Source organism: Betta splendens, chromosome 4 (genome assembly GCF_900634795.4).
Source record: "Betta splendens chromosome 4, fBetSpl5.4, whole genome shotgun sequence".
Taxonomy (NCBI): Eukaryota; Metazoa; Chordata; class Actinopteri; order Anabantiformes; family Osphronemidae; genus Betta; species Betta splendens.
The window spans coordinates 14,022,122-14,043,069 of NC_040884.2; the positions used below are offsets into that span (position 1 = coordinate 14,022,122).

General features: G+C 41.7%; 1 long non-coding RNA gene across 1 annotated transcript in view; it reads left to right on the forward strand.

Moving 5' to 3' along the window:
- The first annotated feature begins 17,259 nt into the window (after nucleotides 1-17,259).
- Nucleotides 17,260-20,948, forward strand: part of LOC114853490 (uncharacterized) — a 49,932-nt gene continuing 46,243 nt past the window's right edge. Inside the window, exon 1 of the long non-coding RNA XR_003785581.1 lies at nucleotides 17,260-17,525. This is a non-coding gene — a long non-coding RNA (uncharacterized LOC114853490). The remainder of the gene's footprint in view (nucleotides 17,526-20,948) is intronic.

The following is a 20,948-nucleotide window of genomic DNA, read 5'->3' on the forward strand; positions in this document are numbered from 1 at the left end:
TCCCTGCTGTATCACTGATCCTCCTGGTTTTACCTCACACGCTAACACACTGACAGCTGCTGCGGTCTCTGAGGCAAGCACACCACAGTGTGTGTGTTTGTGTGTGTGTGTGTGTGTGTGTGTGTGTGTGTGTGTGTGTGTGTGTGTGTGTGTGTGTGTGTGTGTGTGTGTGTGTGTGTGTGTGTGTGTGTGTGTGTGTGTGGGCTTGGACCTGCTGGTTTCTGCTTGATTGTTTTGGTTCTTTTCGTACACACTTGTATCAGCTCATGTTCTTCACTCCTTTGTTTTGTCACTTAGTTCCGATGCTTTTGTACGATCTAGGGTTGAGATGTAAAATCTTAACCTGGCTTTACACTGTAGGTCAATCTGTGGTGATAAAACCAGAATAAATCCCAAACTGGGCAATCCATACATCCATCTCTCCATTTTTCTCCACTCCTACAATCTCAGGTGTCTGTGGTACTGTACAGTAGGTTCATCTCCATTGCCATGTTCTCCAGCTCCTCCTGAGGGCTCTCAGTGGGTTCCTGCTTTTTCTAGATCGGTCCTGACGTAATCTTTTCCTAGTTGGAGGCGCCTGGAAGCGCTCCAGAGGAAGTGGCGGCTGGCAGCCATCGATAGTCAACCTAGTGGAAGAGTATCTGGAAGCACACTGTGAAACATTTCAGTTGGAGTTTGCCTTGAAACTAAGGGTAAACGTGCATTTAATTCACAAAGCAAGTTTAAAAAGTGATTTATTTACTATGAATTATTTGTCAATGTTTGTTTTTCTATGCTGGAATGAGAAATTCAGTGGACATTTTCTTTCACTTTTACCCCAGTTCCTTTTACAGTACACTTCAAGTGAGACGTCTCCTTTAATTTTTCAATGTAATAGTGTCTAAATTCATGAGCGTTCTCTAATAAAGTACGGTTGCTTTAATTATAATTCATGGAACTGTCTGTAAGAGTTTTAACTCTTATTAAAAGCTGGTTAGTTGTCTTCTAAACCTTGTTGAGTTTAATGGCTTCAGTGAACTGCTATTCAAAAGCTTATAATTTCCAGTAGAACATTTGCTGATCAGAACAACTTCTACTGTGTGCGTACAAAATGTGAAATTATTTTGTCTACACTCTAATATTACATAGAAACCAAACCTTTACAGAACCTGAACTGTTTTATAGCTAAATTCAACTATATATTATTTATAATAAAGTATATTTCACAGTTACAGCGCAGATATTTTACAAGAAACTTTAAGAACTGAGATCAGATTTTTTTTTAAGTAGTAATGGATGTTATTCCCTTCAGTGAGCGGTGGCTGCCATTGTATGGACGACTCCAGGAAGTCAAGCCGGGCAGCTTTTAATCCATCTTTTCTGCACTCAGCTGATGATGTCAGCAAGATCCCCACTATCCCAATTACAAACAGCTCCGCTGTCCTGTTCCTGCGTGTGGACTCAACGGTTCAGCGGTAATTGTATTTCAACACTGCACCATCCACATTGTCAGAATGGAATCTTTACTCAACGGTCCATCAGCAGCATTTTTCAGTGGGGGGAAATGAATTCAAAGCGAGGCAGTGTGTGATACAGACACAGAAAGTATCCACGAGTACTCGAGTCCAACTCGCCTGTGATGACTTAATCACCAAAATAAGACAAAAGACAGACTCTACTGTGACGCATGTCCTAAATGCTAAGTCATAAATGCTGCTATAGAAAAATAACACATTAACATAAATGAATTAAACAATGAATATATGGAGGTGAGCGAGAGATGGAGATTGGAGAGGAACAAGAAGAGAGGCTGTCAAGGAAATGAAATGAGCGTAAAGTTGAGAAACAGGACGGGAGCGAATGAGACCCAGGCCGTCGCCGTTCGCTCCTCTCATACGAGTCGATGCAACGCCTCCTGATGCATTTCATTCACCATTAGCAGTTTCATCCAGGAGATACTCAGTGGTGCCCATCCAGGTTTGAAAATGGCTTACCTTTCCTCCCTATTCATCCCTCGCCGCCACTTCACCTCTTTTCCCACCACTTGCAGCTATTCATCTTTCTAACAGAACGTATCTAGGCACGGAAGAAAGCCTACATTTATCAGCGAGGACATTTCAGTACATATGTCAGGGAAAAGATGAGATTTATTACATCCCATTTAGAATGGCCAGGAGGACAATATCCAGCTTCTGGCTTCAGTCAGGGTGCTTTTTTTTACATTTCTTACAATGTGAGGCCTGTAATTAAAGTCTTCATCTTGAAGGAATCAATGAACAATCGTCAAAAACAAAAAGGACGACAGATCACAACAAACAAACAAACAAACAAACTACATCATCTTGTGTGTGTGAGGCGCAGATGCCACATGTGTGTTTACTGAGGTGGGATCAAACACCAGCTTTAAACCATCAGCAGGTCATCCGTCATCGGTCCATCCTTTATCTCACTGAGTCCTAATTCATCAGTCGGCTTTGTTTCATCACAAACCTGCTGCCAAACACACTCCAACAGTGCAACACACACATGCAGAGTCAGGACGGTGAAGGAGTGAGTCACCAGTGCCGTACGACATGATGCCTGGGACTCAGCGCAGTATGTTGGCGTTGGCGCGTTCAGCTACATGGAGCGTCTCTGCAGCTCTATTGACAGACTGTTGTTGAGACGACACATGGAAAAAAAAGTGTTTACAGTTGCTGCATCTGGTTTGACAATTATAATCAGCATCTAAAGCACATGAATCTACAAAGAACATAATGACAATTTTTTTTGGTGTCCGTCCGTTTTCAGATGTTTTAGAAATTGTAAAAATTCACATAATTTGTAACGTCCAGCGAAGTGTGGAACCTGTGGACGTGACCAAACACTGAAGCTTTAAGGCTTGTGGGTCACTCTGCCTGGTGGATCACTCGTACTGTAGCCATTGTGCATGTTTTGGGTCATCACACATCTGTGATATGAACAAGCGTCCTATCAGCTTTGCGGCATTTGACTAAATGAAGTATATCTGCTCTGTATATCTCATTCCTTCATTTTAGTACTGAAGCTTAGGTTTTAACATCCCTCTGTACGTCTGGATCCACAAGTTTAGTCAAGAAAAGTCCTCTGGTTCTGATCTCACGTCAAATGAACCAAAAGACAATGTAAACACATGTTGTGGGGTGTGGAGCCAATTTTTTTAGCATTTTTATCTGTCCATAAACCTTGGTTCAGTCATTTTTTGATCAGAAATGCAACTGAAGAGAAGTGACATAAAAAACACCAGTTTTTTACAGTTAAGATGGGACTAAAACAGAATGCAAAGACTACATCCACAGCAGAAACTGAAGAGAAGTGACATAAAAAACTCCAGATCCACCGGTTTTAATATTTTTTAATATTAATATTATATTATATTTTTTATTTCATTCTTCTTCTAAGGCTCAGTAATAACTAATATAGCTTTTAGCAAATATCACTTCACAACTGTAATTCTTGGGATTTCTGCCCCGTTTCGCTGAGTCAGCACAAGAGGTCTATCAATCAACGCTTTCCAGTCCAGTCCAGCCCGGCAGCTACAGTAACCATGGCCAAGGTGCTGCTGCTGACTCAGCTCCCTCCTCTTCCTCCTCCTCCTCCTTTTGCTTGTCCCTGCACAGACCAATCAGACATGATGACCCTGGCGCCCCCCAGACCCAGCCAAGCTTGGTGAATATCTATACATTTATTTACCGTCCGCTTAGAGAAACACAATTAATTAGGCTTTAAAGACTTGTCCTGATTCTGATCTTTTATTTTTTGGCTTTTGCCAAAGTTCCATTATATGTGGCGAAATGTTTTTGAGTTGCTAAACTTTGAATAAGAGCTTTAAACCTCCAAGAATAACTGCTGGCCTTGAAATGATATGAAATGGAATCACATTTACAGTAAAGATGAAGTAATGTCAGACGCTTGTGCCAGACACTTTTTTTGCCAGAGTTTTAAGTTAAGCATAATGGTTATTGTGGATTGTGTTGAATGGTTTTAAATGTCTTCATTTTATGAATCAAAAAAAATAAATACTGACTTTAAGCAAATTGGTGGATCTTAATGCAGAATGTGCAGCAGTCTCAAACCATGTTCTTGCAAACTTGTGAAGTTCCAAACTCAAATCCTCCAAATGACCTTGCAAACAGCAGCTGTTTTTGAGAGAAACACAAACTTTCGCAGCAGATACAGGTTTCACTTCGACTCCATTACCAAACAAATTAATTCCATCTGCGCCGTTCGCTCAGCTTCCCTTCAGAAGACGTCTTCGGGCAGATGTCTCTCTCTGTTCTGGGTATCAATGTGTGGAACTCCGTAATCACAGAACTTGTTTAATCAGGTGTGAAAATTGCTTCTGGGCTGGCATTTTGCAGCTGATAGATGATCAGCACGTTCTAAGTTCACATCCTTATTATGTAATGCTTTAATCATCAACTCCAAATTACACAAGGTCAAAACGGATCCGTGTTCGTCTGGTAACATCATTACAGTAAATCAAAAACCAATACAGTAGCTTTCCACGAGGTTTGCCATCGATTGAGCTGCGAAGCAACACTGATGCAATATTGAATTATTTATATCTGAGCGAACACCTGCTAATTGTCATGAAATACCTCAGAGGTTCCGTTCAATGATTTGTCGTCATGAGGAGCTAAGCAGTCAAATTCTTCACTGCATACTGTAATAGATGTTACAGTGCTGCGGTTTTCCAAGAAAGGAATACAGTGAAGCATATTCTGCAACTGCAATAATCAATGATCTCCTACAATAAAACAAAGGGCACACTGAGTAGCATATACTGTACTGTGCTCTACAGCAAGTTGCTAAAGGAGAATCAATAGAGCTTATCCTAAATGAACAGGAGAATGTGGAGACATAACCTCACCCGAGAAAAACTGGCTGAGAAACTTGGATGTTAAAATACAAAAAAAAGTTATGCTTTTAAGTTTAAAGCTACAGAGATGTGTTGTTTTAACAATCAACCCCAAAGGACACATTAATACTGCAACAAAGTCTCCACTGTTGACCTTTGGCTACTGGCTTCCATCATCACCGTTGACCTGTTTTAGGCCATCCCTGCTCCCCCAGGGGACGGGTCAAATGCACAGAACACATTTCCCTAATCTGCCACTAATAGGGGAATTGTCTTTAATCTTTCCCTTTCTTAAAAGTATAACTAACAGTGAAGATGGGACTAAAACAGAATGCAAAGACTACATCTACAGCAGAAACAGAGCGTTTTAGGCAGATGAGAAGTGCTTCTTCCTGCTTCTTGGTACCTGAAATAAAACACTTACTCATTCAACGATGACTTGAGACTTTAAAGGTTTTCTTTGCGTCATAAGATTGAGCTAACTGAATCAATCCAACCTGATTTATCCTAATGTAAGCTGACTTAGCCATGTATCACGGAGGAATGAACAATTAATCACAATTACAGATTTCTATCAGATTATTTTTCCTTCATTTGAAATTGACCTGAAGTTAGAAACCACTCTCTGGCATATGGACCGTATCTCAGAGGTGTTGTCAACCAGAAGGACCATATGGTCGTAATTAACCAAGGTCAATGGTAACATGTTAACATTCTCGATTAAGAGCCAATTGAATAATTGACATCAAACTTGAGCTACTTGAGCTCATTTCAGTGAATGTGCAAGTGCGTGAACAAAGTGTGTTTTTTGCATCTTGTGTGTCTGTGAATAAACTGAAACCAAGTGAGCAACCCTCACCTCATGTACGCTGATCTCTGCTTTTAATGCGAAGTAAATGATTACAGCCTTACGTCTAATGTTCGGTCCTCCTCCCACTAGGAGGCGGTCAAGATGTTTGGCTTTGACTAGTGTTCGGTCCAGTAACTCTTTTTAGATCTGTTTGTTAGTACCTGCCATGCAACGGCTTGTATTTAACTTTGTAGCTTTGTATTTTTATAAAATAAAGCTTTATAAAATATTTATTTTATTTAAATTTGTATTTTAAAATTCTAGATTCAAAATAAATACATAATACATTAACATAATAATACAATAACACATTTTAAACGCAGCTGTCTTATGTATTGCAGTCAAAACACAGTACTGACAACAAGGGGCAGAAACAGTAGAGACATTAATAGATTCCCACGCAAAAGAAATCAGGTCATAAAAATTCCAAGCAGAGGACGTAAAAACGTAAAAGCTGAAATTTACAGCTACAAGTTTACAAGTTCACACTGGGGGAAGTGATTAGATTAAAAAGTGAGGAACAGGTGCCACAACTGTGGTGTGAGTGATTAAACCCGAGGTGTTTAAATGAGCCATGGGAAGGAAAGGACACGCAGTCGCCTGGAGGCTGGAGGATACATGACAATCCTCTGGATCCTCAGTAGTACATGCAGTAAGTCTTTAAACTTATATTTGTATTGTTGTTGTGTTGTGTCTATTTCTCCCCCAAATGTGTTTTCAGGTATGTTCCTAGAAGCCTGCGCCTTGTTAGCACAAGCATTCAAACTCTAACAGAAAATATGCAATGGAGCATGTTTGTGTCACCAAATCCTTGTTCATCAATAATCTGGGAAAAACACGGTAAAATGAAAATGCATACGCTTCAGTTTAAAACTATGTTTCCTAAAAAATGGGTGACTTTCTTCAGTTTACATAAATGTATTGATTAATTAAAGGATTTCTGCAGTGTGCATTAAAAACACAATCAAAAAGTAATTAAAAATAAACTAGAAACATGTACAGTAGTCATGTACTGTGGTCTGTGGTTCCTTCAGCAGGGTCCAGTATGTTTCCCCTTCAGCAGCTAGAAAGCAAACAGTTAATTTGCACAGTGTCTAAACTAAACTATTTTTATGACTGTTTAAAGTAGAATTGCATTTTTAAAATTAATTGTGCATATACATATGCATACATATTTTGCTTGCTTGAAAAAATTACAGTGTTGCATGAATCTCCTCTTCCATGTCTAATGACCACACACACACACACACACACACACACACACACACATACACACACACACACACACACACACACACACTGCACAGAACGGACCACCAGTACATCAACTTCTCATCAGTGACACTCGTTTACAATCTAGCCTGAGAGCATAACTTCCCCCAGTCTTGAGCTCTCTCTAATGCAGAGATGATGGGAGGGCAAGATGACTAAGTGAGTCTCTAAGTGGTCTAAATGAAGATGAGTGAGGAAGTGGCGTGATCGTGGTACTAAAGGGAATGCTGCTGTCATCCCCCATGATGGGAGGCCTCTGGAAAAATGTAAGATGCAGGTGCTGTTGTCTCCAGATCGCTGCTCCTCTCGACCCAATCTCCTAACAATTAAAGAAGTACAAAGCAGCAAAGTTTGATCAGCGCCTGCAGTTTTACAGTATTTGGAATGTGCGACGTGACTCAAGCATCAATGGCCAATTACATCTAAGATTATATGCAATGTTACTGCATATGTTTCATACAAATAGATGAAGCTGGATTATGTCAAACGTATCAGATCCAGAATGAGGCTGTGCAGTAGGAGGAGACGTTACACAGTAGGTGTTCTGTTACTGGAAGTGAGGACAAAGTAACAAAACTAAAATGTAAGAAAAGTTAACTTCAGTCGAGATAAAGAGGTAAAGTACAGTATCTTTAAAAAAACAATAAACTGTAACAATATTTTATGGATTAGTACTGCTACACATGTTTGCAGACTATTGTGACTGGAAGGAACAAAGGCAATAGTCTTTAGCTGTTGTTTTACTCACTTATCTGTGGGAAAGTCGGTTGGATCGTAGAGGGAGTAAAAACTTGAGATCTGAGTTTTTAAAGTTCACTGTGCTGCATTTCGACTATAGTTTAGGTTTATTATTAGGTTCATATATGAGAAACACAGCAAACAAATTGTGGCCTATTCAACATACAATACTGTATGTTTCCTCATTATGGTCCTCACAGTGAATGAGTTAAAGCCGATAAGTCTCAGGAAGAACAAATGAGTCATTACCCCATTTTTGTTTACAGCAGTATCATCATAATTTAATGGACCCTACTTTATAAATGAAAACACCGCAGGAAAAAGACAAAGTAAGAAGGAAAAAGACAAAGTAAGAAGGAAAAAGACAAAGTAAGAAGCGTGAACAAAGTTTCATCACAGAGCTGTATTTCTATGGAGCTCTGGAAGTCACGCTGTAGGCGTTGTCCGTGGGCGTATATGTGCTTAAATAGCTCTTACTTCCTCCTCTGTTTACACAAATCATCCCATTCGACGTCAGTGTTCGTGCTTCACACAATAGTGAGCGGGATGCCTCTGTCTCCTTCCTTCATCTGTACTTTGTGAAGGTTACTTACACCTACGCGCCTCCTCAACTTAATATCCCTTATAAACAAACTTAATTAGTGGGAAGTGATGTTCGCAGGGCTTAACTGTGGGGCGGTCGGCAGGCAAACAGCTGTTGTTAATCACTTTCAAATTTCGCACTGGTTCGACGGAGGATGTGTTCGGCGTTGCCATGGCAGCGGGCGACACGCTGCGTGGCAAAAGTTGCACATGGACAGCGCAGAGCGTTGTATCATCCCCCTTGACCACAGCAACAAAGACGGTGTAATTGATTCTATTTATACTGCGGCGTTAGATTGTAATTAAAAGTAGCTGAGCAGCTCGTTAAGACTTGGTGCTTTCTGGTTATTAACTGTGATGCTGCGAAACGTGGAAAACAACAGAATCGGAGCGCTCGCGATTTGGATCGGATCTGGGTGTAAGCACGTATAATAAGAGATAATTCCACATTCTGCGTTTAATGTTAAGTGATTGGCGTAAATAAAAAAGTTGTATACAATAATTTAGTGTACATGAGAAAACCACAAGATAATTGATAGAAACCAGCATTAAGTGGATGTCAACACTACCAGAAGACAGAAGTCACTTGATCCTCAGCAGCTTGCTCTGCTGTACTTTCTTTCTTTCTAGTTACAGTAGTTTACTTTCTGACTTCATGGAAACAAACATCCAAAACCGTTCATTATGCAGACGTCCCGCAAACAAGCAGTTGGATGTTTGCTGGAAGGTGTGTTGTCCTATGTTTCAGTACATTTCTGGATGAGCATATACAGCGTGATACACACTCTCTTGGAAATAGTTATATACTAATTACGTTTCCAATAAAACATCATCTCTCACACACACACACACACACACACACACACACACACACACACACACACACACACACACACACACACACACACACACACACACACACACACACACCTCTACAGTATCTCTCTTCCCCCCATTTCCAGCCACCGACCCTTCACTCTCCATCGCTACATCTCTCTCGACTCCAGCTTCCCCTGATTTAAATCTTCTGCTTTATCTCTTGACTTTCTCTTCTGCTCCAGAAGCTCCATCCACTCTGTCTGATACCATCTTGAAACTATCCTTCACCTAATCTTGCTGCCTTGAGCCTGTAAAAATCGTACTGCTGTACAGTATGCCACTGTGCTGTACTCCATCACAACTTACACTGGAATTGTAATGCATTAAAACACACAAATCATTTTCACACAAATAGCAGCGATAAAAAAGTAAAAAGTGAAAGAGATTGCAATTAGTTGCATATTTTTTACGACAGGGTGAAGCACAAACACTATTGCAGGGTTTTTTTGGAAATAGGTAACAAGTCACTTGGGTATAAATTTATTGTAAAGACTTTATTGTGATACTTGTGCTAATTGGCTAAGGGAACATTATTAATCGTCTGCAAATCTCTGGAACACGTGGAGAAACCCTGTTGACGTCAGCCACATGCTGAAGACTCATCATTTCCAATTGACGGGCAGCAAAGACTGATCTTTACACATTACTCAAAATCGATGCTGTACATTAACTCGGCGACGGTGCCCATTGCCGCCGGCTCGTCCGGCGTTAAAGGTCACGCTGCTTTATCTACAAAGCAGATGAGATTGCGTTTGTCTTCCACCGCATTTTCGGATGTTAACCCGAAAAAAAGAAAGAAAGAAGTAAAAAAAAAAAAACAAACAACGATCGGGTCTAAAAGTTCCCTTTTAAGTGCTCGCCACACGCCTACCCACTCTCTAAATGTGTTTGCTTTGGCTAAACTCTCCATGTGGCACAAGGTTATTCAGCAGCCGACACAAAGCCAGAATGAGTGTTACGCGGTAAAAGCTGGAAAGTTGTTGCTCGGGAATGCTTTGTGCGGAGTTTTTCTGCCTTTGAAAGCCTGAATGCATACCTCAGCTTTATGCAGCGCCCCTCCACCGCCGCCCTCCATTCCACACAGTCCTGCCTGCGACAGGAGTGTTTACCTGCTGGCCTTGACTACCGGGGAGAGGAACTCCTCGGCGCATTGAAAGGCCCGCTCCATTGTTGGCGCCGTGGAGGTGTGATTAGTGTTCGCCTCAGATGTGGCTGTTGGTATCAACCACAAAATGCCAATGTCAGACGCATGAAAGCAAACAGCAAGCAATAGGGAGGGAATCGCCGTTGTGCTGGGAGATTTGGACGGACGGCCTTGTTGCTAATATGCGAGTGGCAGAGGTTTACAAAAACCCCACAAACAAGTTGTGTGAAATGATATAAGCGGTAAGAAGAAGCGAGAGTTTGACGGTGAACATCCAAAAACCTGTCTCCACTACTGCATGTGCTGTCAAATGGCTTCTGTTCTTCTGTGATCCAGGCCTATTTCCCTTCATACATACTCACTCTGCACTGTGCGTATGTACAACATGGGGTAAAAATTCGCAGAAGTGAGATTTCAACAGTTAGATCACAGTATGATGGCGCTCTCAAAGCTGGATCCAAATTTTTGGCACTGTGCTGAAAATCACTTTCACCATTTATCAGAAACAGAACAAAGGAAATAGAAATGAAGCCAAAGTGAAGCTAGGGACAAAAACAATGTTGTTGTTTAATATTAAAAGCCTCTCTGTACTCGCTTCATGGGGATATATTTAACCATGAAAAACAAGGCATTTCTATGTACTATCAGTCCTTTCTTAATGTGTATAACTGTACAACTATAGCTTTGGCACGTAAGAATAAGAGTCTCTAAACTTCCGCTTCTCGTCTTCATCTTGTCTCTCAGGCTGTGCTTCAATTTCTGATCAAGAGGTAAAAATAACAGGCATGGAACAGCGGTCAGCTGTATTCTGCCCTGCACAGCTAATCTGTGAGAAACTGATTAAAAGTTGTTGAGGTTGAACGTCACATATTGACGTATTGACATGTACAGTGTGTGTGTGTGAGTTTGCGAGAGGGTGAGAGTTTGACCCGAGACTCTACTCTAAGTCTCTAAGTCTGAGGCAAACAGTGAACTGAAACAAAACTTTACACGTTCGCGCTGAGAACCTAATTTAAAACCAAATAAATGGCCCGAGCTCAGGCGACGATGCAACGTTTGTGCAGTTCCAGCGACTCTCCTGCTTGATTTTCATCCGTGTTTAAACACTGGTTTCCTACAGAAGGCAAATGTCACACGTACCGAGATCACGGTGCTTTAATAACAGATGCGCACACAAAAACACACGCACACACACACACGCACCCTGTCCAAGTCATAAACCTGTGAATTTCATAAACGCTCCAATCGGGAAGAATTTGGTCGGTGCTGTGCTGTTTCTCGTTAACAGTAAATAGCGTCACTGGGTCCTGGAGGTGAAATTACACTATATCATGGCTGAGAGCTCATTAAAAATGGATATGAGTGGTTGACTAACAGTAGCTCCCAGGCTGGAAAGTGTCAACAGGCCCGCTGCTCGCCTTCCACGTTGTAAAAAATTCAAGCTGATGTGACACAGCGGGCACGTTGGTGCCAGACATACACAGTGATTTATGCCTCTCATTTCTGGTAGGAGACGTTTTAAGTGAAAGCATGGGGAATTTGCCAATTTTACAGCAAGCCACTGCAGAGGAAAAGCATCGCAATTGTGTAGTTGGCAACATTTTCAGCATTGTTGGGAGAACCAAAGCTGCCTCAGCGCTACATCTGTCAAAAACATGCTCACAACTGACCCACCGGCAGAACGATGTGAAGCCTTACATTCACCAGGGCTCCTGCATCGCTTGGTCAGAAAGGGAGCTCTTACCTTTATCTGCATCACTAGGGAAGACGAACAAGCAACACACGAGGAACCTGCTCCCTGTTTGTGCTCTTTTTACAGAGACTGCTCCTTGTTTTAACGTGGGAAGGAGTGATGACTTCCCGGTGAGGGGACGTGACCATACCTCGCCTTCCTGACCAGAGTGAAAAAGTTACGAATCTGCTTCCACACCACTAGGGGGCGCTCTGCCTGGTTTTGGTCCCTCCTGGTTTGTTGTCTTTCTGGCCGTTTCCTTGTTTGATTTGGTTCGCCTGTTGTGTCTTACATTAAGGTCTATGTTGGTGCAGATTCTTTGCGGGTTCGTTGTTGATTACTTTTATCTGATCCCGTCCTGAGTTAAGGCTTGCCTGGACCCTGTTTAGCGTTTTGATTATTTATGACTAGTTTTTTTCTGTATCGTAGGGATTTTGAGTTGTTGTTGTTATCCCCTGCTTGGTCCTAAGTAAAAATTACTTTTTACATGTTACAGTTGTAGGCCGTGCATTTGCCTTTTCACCCCCATTCGTAGTGAGTTGCTTATTGTTGATTTACAGTGTATGAGCTTGTTGCTGGTTCAATTAGTTTTTATGTTCACACATTAAAGCTGAAACATTAAAAATGAAATTGTCATTATTTCTGTGGCTTCTGCAGCAAATGTGTGTGTGTGTGTGTGTGTGTGTGTGTGTGTGTGTGTGTGTGTGTGTGTGTGTGTGTGTGTGTGTGTGTGTGTGTGTGTGTGTGTGTGTGTGTGCGATAGAGAGAGAGAGAGAGAGAGAGAGAGGAGGGGACCCTATCCTCTCGTAGTTGACCTCCTATCCAGGCAAATCTGAATAAGTTCTTTCACGCGGCCTGTGCATTATTACGGAAGCGAAGAATTATAAATGGTAAAAGTCTTACTGTAAAGCTGTGTGCATGTCTGGGGATTTAAATTTCAAAGCCCTGTGCTTTAATGATGGAAATTCATTAGAATTTGTCATTTCATTACATAGGTAGATGAAAACAAGCACACGCCACACATTGGAACACCATTAATAATAACACATGAAGAACACTGACTAACTTGTAAGAAGTTAAAGCTGAGAGCCGCTCCACACTGAGGTGTGTCTTGTAAAAATACCTGTACAGCAGCTCCCTATATAATTTTCATCGCTGTAGTTTCTGTGGTTGCCATGGTGACACAGCAAGCCAGAAATCTGAAAAAATAAAAAATAAAAACAAGAAAACAGTGGAACCATCAGGAAATGGATGAGATGCAGCAGCACAGACCGGCAGCAGGGACTCCTTAAAGTCGCCACTGACCTCCTGTTTACACAAGCGACCTATAGGAGCCATCTGCCACACGCCGCACATCACTGAACTCAGCCACTGCGCGTCACGTGTTCCGGCTCATGTCCACACACGGAGAAAAAAAAAACCCCACAGAGATCTGTGTCAGAGACGTGCCCGTATCGATTTCACATCAGCTAATGCTTTAATGAAGAGAGGCAGCGAATGACGGGTAGGCGAGGAGAAAGCCGAGGGCACGGGGCTTCTCTGGGCTCACGGTGTGACTCACAGGCTCAGTGCGGTCCCTGACCCGCCGCCACCTGTGCGAATTGAATAAGGACGCAGCAGCAGCCCAAGGCCACCGAGTTAAATAATCCCCTGACACACTGAGTACATTAAGATTTAGCATAAATAAGGAGCAGTAAAGCGGCGGCTGGCCCCGGCGCTGCCGCCTTATTAACCCTGTCAGAGAGTGAGAGACAAACTCCAAAGGGAGATGTCAACAGACAGGAAGAAATAGACGCCCGCGGGGCGGAGGACGCGGGATGAGACCTTGAGATCCAAGTCACGCGAAAGTTTTCGAAGGACAGACTGTAATGTACGATCACTTTAGCCTATCGCTAAACTACAGCACTAACACTCTCACTCACATCCACAATTCAAAAGCTCTACCCTTGTGTTAATGGGCGACCATGGCCTCGACCCTACTTCAAGCCTGCAGATCATAGTTTAAACAAAAATATGTATGTTGCCTTAATAGAATTCACATCCACGGCTCAGAGTCACATTGATTTTCTTTCTGTTGACAGCTCCTGTCCGGCGTTACTTTGCATAATGCCTCACATAAATTGCCCCGCATTTGAATCTCTAATAGCGCTGAATAATTTTACCGCAGTACAGTAGATGTCAGCTAAATAATTAGAGCCACATTCAAATGCGCGTGCGTCTGCCCCGTATTAGTGGATGTGGGCCGGAGCGTTAGGCGGAACAGTATGTGCTCAGCAACATCTGGTAAGGCTCAGTGGTCAGTTGATTGGGTTATGGAAACAGTCGCTGGGTGGAGACCGTAATGACTTTAAAGCTAATCACATTAGCCACTTCTCATAGGCGTTTTTTAGAAGCTTGTGCAGCAGATGACTGATGACTTCCCAGGTTAGCTCGGACAAGGACATGGCATTTTAACAGCAGTCAAACCGGCTGGTAGAAAAATATATTCTCAGCCATAAAAGCATGTAAATGCTTTAAAGGACGGCTGCGGAGGTGGTTTGCCTGACGGGTTGTAGGAGAGATAAAGAAAGTCCTTCTATGGAAGAAAGGCTCGGTGTAAAACTGCTCATCTGAGGTCAAGGTGGCGCCAAGACAGTGAAGCATCGTATGGACTGCTTCAGATTGCATGGAGGTTTATTTAAATGATTATTTTTTCCTCTATATAAACTGCAATTACAACAAGTTTGGAGGTTCTGATGTATTTTTACTAAGGTGGTGTTCATTTTGTCTCTGTAGCAGTTCTACAGTAGATCTACTCAGCTAGTACTGTGCGTCATCACACTCCCTCCATTGGTTTTCATGGCTGGTAAGATGAATACAAATCCATTTCTTTGTTTCACAGCCATTCAATGTTTCACTATGACTTTTCTAGAAATGCCACATTCTGCTTCAATTATCTAAAGAAATCGGCCTCTCCTTAACTTTAAAGTGTGAAACAGGCCATGTAGTTGGGTAATCGTGTTTCCTTTTATATCTCCAACACACAGTTTAATTAGTTTTCACACATTTAGTAAATTTTGGTGGGCCATAAGTCAAATAGTTATTTTAACACTCGTCAGGCGTCACTTATTGGTTTGGTCTACGGCTGCTGGGCAAAGTAGAGGTTTACAATAAAGTACCATGTTATACATCCAGAATCAAAGCCTGCTGTTTTATAAGTGTCTGCCTTGTTTTGTAAGGTCAGGACGATCCTACTTTTTACTATATGTCTCCTTTGTTGTGCCTTTCCTGCTCTTGCCCTCTAAAGCTAGCATCAACATGTATTTCTGCTTTCTTTCAAGATGTGGCAGTCAGATCAATGAAAAGGCTCTTAGCTGAGCTGCACTATCAACATCTGCTATCGAACGAGCACTTTTAGGCCAAACTAAAAGTGCAAGATGCTTTTTTCCCTGTTCGTGCTCGTGTGTGACTTTTTGGATGCTTAAATACGCAATGCTTGAAGTCTTATATATTATTATTCATGTCTCAAATATCTAACTAAAGTTGATGAATGGACATGAGGTAACATTGGTTAATGATGTTCTGTCAAAAGACAGAATCATTATTAGCGCAAACTAAGCTAAAAGATAAGAGTTTATATGTTGCTGACTGATTTTAGGTCCTAAACATTACAAAGAGAAGAAAATGTTCAATGTTCAATTAAAATAAAAATTTGGATGACGAAAAAGCTGACTAAGGGTAAAATGTTGATTAAAAGAAAAATCTGAAAAAAATAATTATTAAACAAAGCAACAGAACACGGAAAAACAAGCCATTAATTTTAACAAAAGTCTTCAGTGAGCATCAAGCAGGATAGAAATGTGTCTCTATCTGCTTCACTCCTATTACGGTTAATGGTGGAAGAACAGGAACTCTGCACGCTAAGGCTGACAGACAAATGTGTAGGTCTGTTGGCTGATCCAGACACATCATTAGAAAAGACATGTTTTCCTACCACTGAGAGAGTGTAAAGAGTTAAAATGGTGGCTGTTATGACAGATTACATAAAAAAGAATGGTTTAAATGTGAGCCTATAACAATAAAATAATGTAAACATAAACATAAAAATAAATATAAAAATAAACATAACATAAAAATAAAAGACACATAGGGGCTGATTTAAACAGCTAAAAGGCTACAGACTCTTTCAAAGGTTAAATAATGTACAGTATGACAAAATAAAAAAACTTCGACCCAAATGCCCAAACACAGCCAAAAAGATGCCACGTATACCAAAAATTCACATCAATGCTGGTGATGCTCAGACTCTAGACGCTCAGTTTGCTGTTGTGAAAGGCAACAACAAACTTACAGTATGTAATGAGACAGAATGAACTGAGTGTGACGAAGCCAGAGGACGAGCAGGACAGGAGCAAAAGGAAGGCGCACTAGCACATGACAACACACAGAGGAGACATACTGTACTGTATATATACACAGATGAGAGGAGATAACAAACATCTGACAGAGGAAACACAGGAAACCCATAACAAGGACAAAATGGTACATAGGAGCTCCCGGTGGGAGGAGAACCGCATTGTTACAAAAGAGTTGTTGCGAGCAAGTGATGATTCCCATAGACGGCGATTAAGATTAAGGTTAAATAGAATTAATCCTCCAATAAATACTTATGATGTGGGGGGAATTTCTGGGCATTTTCATCTTAGATGCCCGGGAAACATATCTAAATTCAAATGAAAGCTGTTCCCTAACCGTTTGGAGTATATTTGAAAGTTGGCAAAAATACAAAAAGTATCTAAATAATGCAGCCAAATGCATTTATATATAAAGAAATAAATCAAATAGTGTTAAAAACCAATATATGGGACTTATTTTAATCAAATTTATGATAATAATTCGCCCCCCCCCCAAATCTGCCTGGGCCAGGTAACCCTAATAGGTCACAACTGTGGCCTGCTTTGACTTACAGACACCAGGGAGGGCTCATATGAAAGCTTATAGGCTATAAAACAACCATATAATGCAAAATTAACATTCACTGTAACCTAAAAGCTTGTATGTAACAATGTGGGACAATAATTCATAGGAAGGAAGGCAGCATTTACGAGGTTAACTCTAGAGGCCTGGGAGTTTATGGGGGGGGTCTGTGTAGGGTTGGAGATAATTGGCTAGGGGTTGCCTTGGTTACCCCATACATGGGCTTTTTCCGCCTGGTTTGGCCTCGTTAGAAGCGGGAGTCCTGCTTCCTCCATTTTGAATCCTCTGTGTTAGTTTTGGTTTTAAATTTAGCAAGTTATGGCTCACAGAAGTGGAAAAAAATATTTTTCGCTCAGGACTTGGAGCTGAACACTTGCAGTTTTCGGACCATTGTGGATATAGCGTGTGTTTTGGATTAACGCTTTATCGGATTACATTTGCTGGATCGTAATGGACAGAATGAAACCACACACGACGTGAATGAGCGACGTTTGGAGCTCAGAAGTCCTCAAAAGTAAGTGATGGAAAAGTTATGAATTTATGGTCATTGGTTTTTGAGCGTTTGGTGACTGCGCTGTGATTGTTGTAGCTGGAAATGTTTTTTATGGTCGTAAAGATGAGAGTCTAAGCTTTTCAATGGTGTAAGACATACCTAGGTAGAAAAAAAACTTATCATAGACATATCATAAATCCTAATTCAAGTGTGTGTGTGTGTGTGTGTGTTTGGGGGGGGGGGGGCTGTGCCTGATAAGAGGTTTTAAGGATTCTACATATTTCACCTCCATGAAAACAGCCCATCTGCAGGAAATCAAAGTACTAATACCTGAACAAGTCAGGATCACAGGTCTCTGTATTTATACAAAGCCTGGCAGTTTGTCTTGGTGCATATTGATCAGGCATCCATTACAAAATCATAAAAAATGAGATGTTCATTCTGCAGGACACACTCAGTTATCCCAAGAGTAAACGTCCCAACAAATGCATGGTAAGGTCAAGACATGGTAAAACACCCCAAGAGCTGACACCGAGCATCTTAAATGTTAAAGCCCATGACAGCACAATTAGAAAAGGGCAGAACAAGAGATGTTGAGGGATTGAAAATACCTTGACATCTGACAGTCACCAAAGTTCTTCCTCTATGAACATCTGTTCTACATCTAGAGCTTTGTTAAGCATAGATTCATGCAAGGGAATCGTGATCCCAGGCTAATAAAGGCCTGTAGAGGAGTCTACTGCAGTAAGAGCTCAGCCGTTAACCTGTGGCAGTAGATGTCATGGTGAAAAGCAGATACAGTATATGTTGTTTCTTTAAAGCCAGGCCATAAGACTAATGTGAAGGGGTTTTCTTTTTTCCACTTTATAAAGTACTGTACATCAAAGAAAGGAGTTTTTCAGCCAAGAGTCATGTTTTGTGCTGCACATGTTTTCATGTATTTACCTTTAGTGAGTTTCCATCAGTGGGAAAATGGAAAATATATACGTGAAACTGTGTCACCGTGTCAGTGCAGTACACAAAGGTGAGCACCTTCGTCTTTATTCAGCAGCAGTAGCAGCAGCTTCTGATGATGTGAGTGATGGGGGCGTTTCTTCCTATGTACTGCCTGTATTATTATACGTACGCAGCACAAAAACCAAGCTGCCTCAAACTGAAAAATGGAAAATGAAAGAGCGTTTCCAATTTGACCGAGAGTGACAGTGGTGGTGATGTCATCGCCGTCCACTCCTTCCTCTTGATGACACTTGGACATGCTCCATCTCCTTCTTTCTCGCTCTGCAGCAGGCTCCTCGCCAGTGGTCGCCTGCTATCGCACCGTTAATATCACATCCAAAGCCAAAAAGGAAGCTAATAAAAAGTGAAATTCAATTTTGGCAGACCAAAAAAATAAATATTACCTTTTATGCTCGCGCACATCGCCCTGGCCGTGTGCACTAAGACAGCAGCGGGGTTAAAAATAGCTCTTCGGTTATTGCTGCCTAATTTTTAATTGCAGGCTTAAATGATTGCCTCCCCCGAAGCTGTTGAGTAAACCTGGTAGGAGCAGTCAATTGCCGGGCTCCACAATTAAAGGCCAGCAGTCGGTGTGATGTCGCCGGCACCGCGGGGGTTAAGCCCCGGCCCCGCTAAGCCTATAGATGGGAAACAATGACGTTATCTGGATGCGTCAACCTGCCTTTCCCATTTAGCCTCTCTGCCAGCCACAAATTTGCATGTCAATCATGGCGGCAGATGACATTTAAAAAGCCTGTAAAAGAACTGGTAGGAAATCACAGCAATTAATTGCGAAGCACGTGTGCACGTTCCTGTGAAATGCACATGTACGTACACTCACTCACATGACAACCCCCCAACCCCCCCCCCCCCCCACCCCGCGTCTTCTCCCTCACGCTTTCCTCACCGGGAATTGTAATTACTTTGTGGAGGTAGGAAATTACCAATATGTTTGAAATAATCTCTGTCAAAGCACCTTTATTTCTTGTAATACTGTTAACGCCGCAGCTATCAAAGGTCTTGGAGACTGTCTGGCAACAATGAATTCAGCAAGTCTCATCTTTTTTTTTTTTCTTTTTTGTTCATTCCAGGATTCTGTGTGTCTTTGAGGTCAGCAGAATAAAACACGCCTCAGACGCCACTTCTCTCTCTAGGATCAATAGGAAATACCGCGCGTTATTTGCCTCTCAATAGCAGGGAATCGCACAGTACTGCTCCGGCTCCAGCTCCGCATTCAGATTTATTGTTTTCATTTTGTGTTTATTCACTTTGCGCCTCTCTCCCCGGTTCGCTGGTTCCTTCCCCTTTAAATTGAACAGAGGCAGAGTTATATAGAAAAAAAACATATTCAGCTGAACGCAGGAGCTGACTGTTGACCTGTGGAATCAGATAAACCAATAAAGCCAATATTGGACACTATCATGTTTTGAAAAGCGGCATTTAACAAAAAAAAAACAAAAAACACTTTGCCGTGTGCCGCAGTAGCACAAGAGAATGATTGGAATGCCTTCAGTCTACTCATTGGTCAAAAGTAAAAATCACAAAGACTGTCAACAAAGAAGCATACGTTAATTGGTGACTGGAGATTTTCAAACTCTGTTTCATGAAGACACGTATGTAATGTCTGGGCATTACCATGAACTTCTGAAGGTTATGCATCCAGATCGACCTCCTGCTCCATATGACATTTTTGCCAAAGCATAAATTACAACTCGTAGCATTTTGTAATATTCACCTCTATAGTAATTATTGCGTAAGAAAGGAAAAGACATGGGTCCGTGTTACTTAGAGTGAGAAAGCCTCTCATGGGAAAAGGCTGGGGTCACGAACCCCAAGGCTTTCCTACAGGGGCCAACATTAAAGTCTAGTCTAATTATAATGTGTCGCGATGCCCTGGAATGTTAGAAATGTCTTGTTTTAACCCTTATCACAAAGTTTGTACGAATCCGAACCCTTTAGTTTCTTTGCCTAAATCGGACCAAGTTGTGTTTTTTAAATCTAAATTTCATATTCCATCCAGTAGAGAGTATTGTCTGACTTGTACCCACCGACGGGGCCCTAGTATGTTCTCCCTGCGTCTTTGTGGGTTCTCTTTGGGTTCGCCAGCTTCCTCCCATACTCCAAACACATGCAGGTCAACATACTTGTGAATGTCTGTCTGTTTTGGTGTTCGCCCTGTGTTGGACTGGAAGCCTGTCTCCCAGTCACCTCTGGGATTGGCACCAGCACGAAGTATGGATCTTTACCGGTCCCCCTAAACTATTCTTTTTTCTTTTGTTGTGCTTTGACAGAGACGTTAGAAGATAATAGCTGTGCTGCTGCAACAAATGCTAACTAAATGGTAAGCCTTTAACTTTTATTACAAATCCAAAGTGAACTGGCCTGTAGAGAGCCCTGCCGGAGAGGGAGCGGGTTGAAGCCGGCCCAGGATGGTGTCATCTCGGTCCG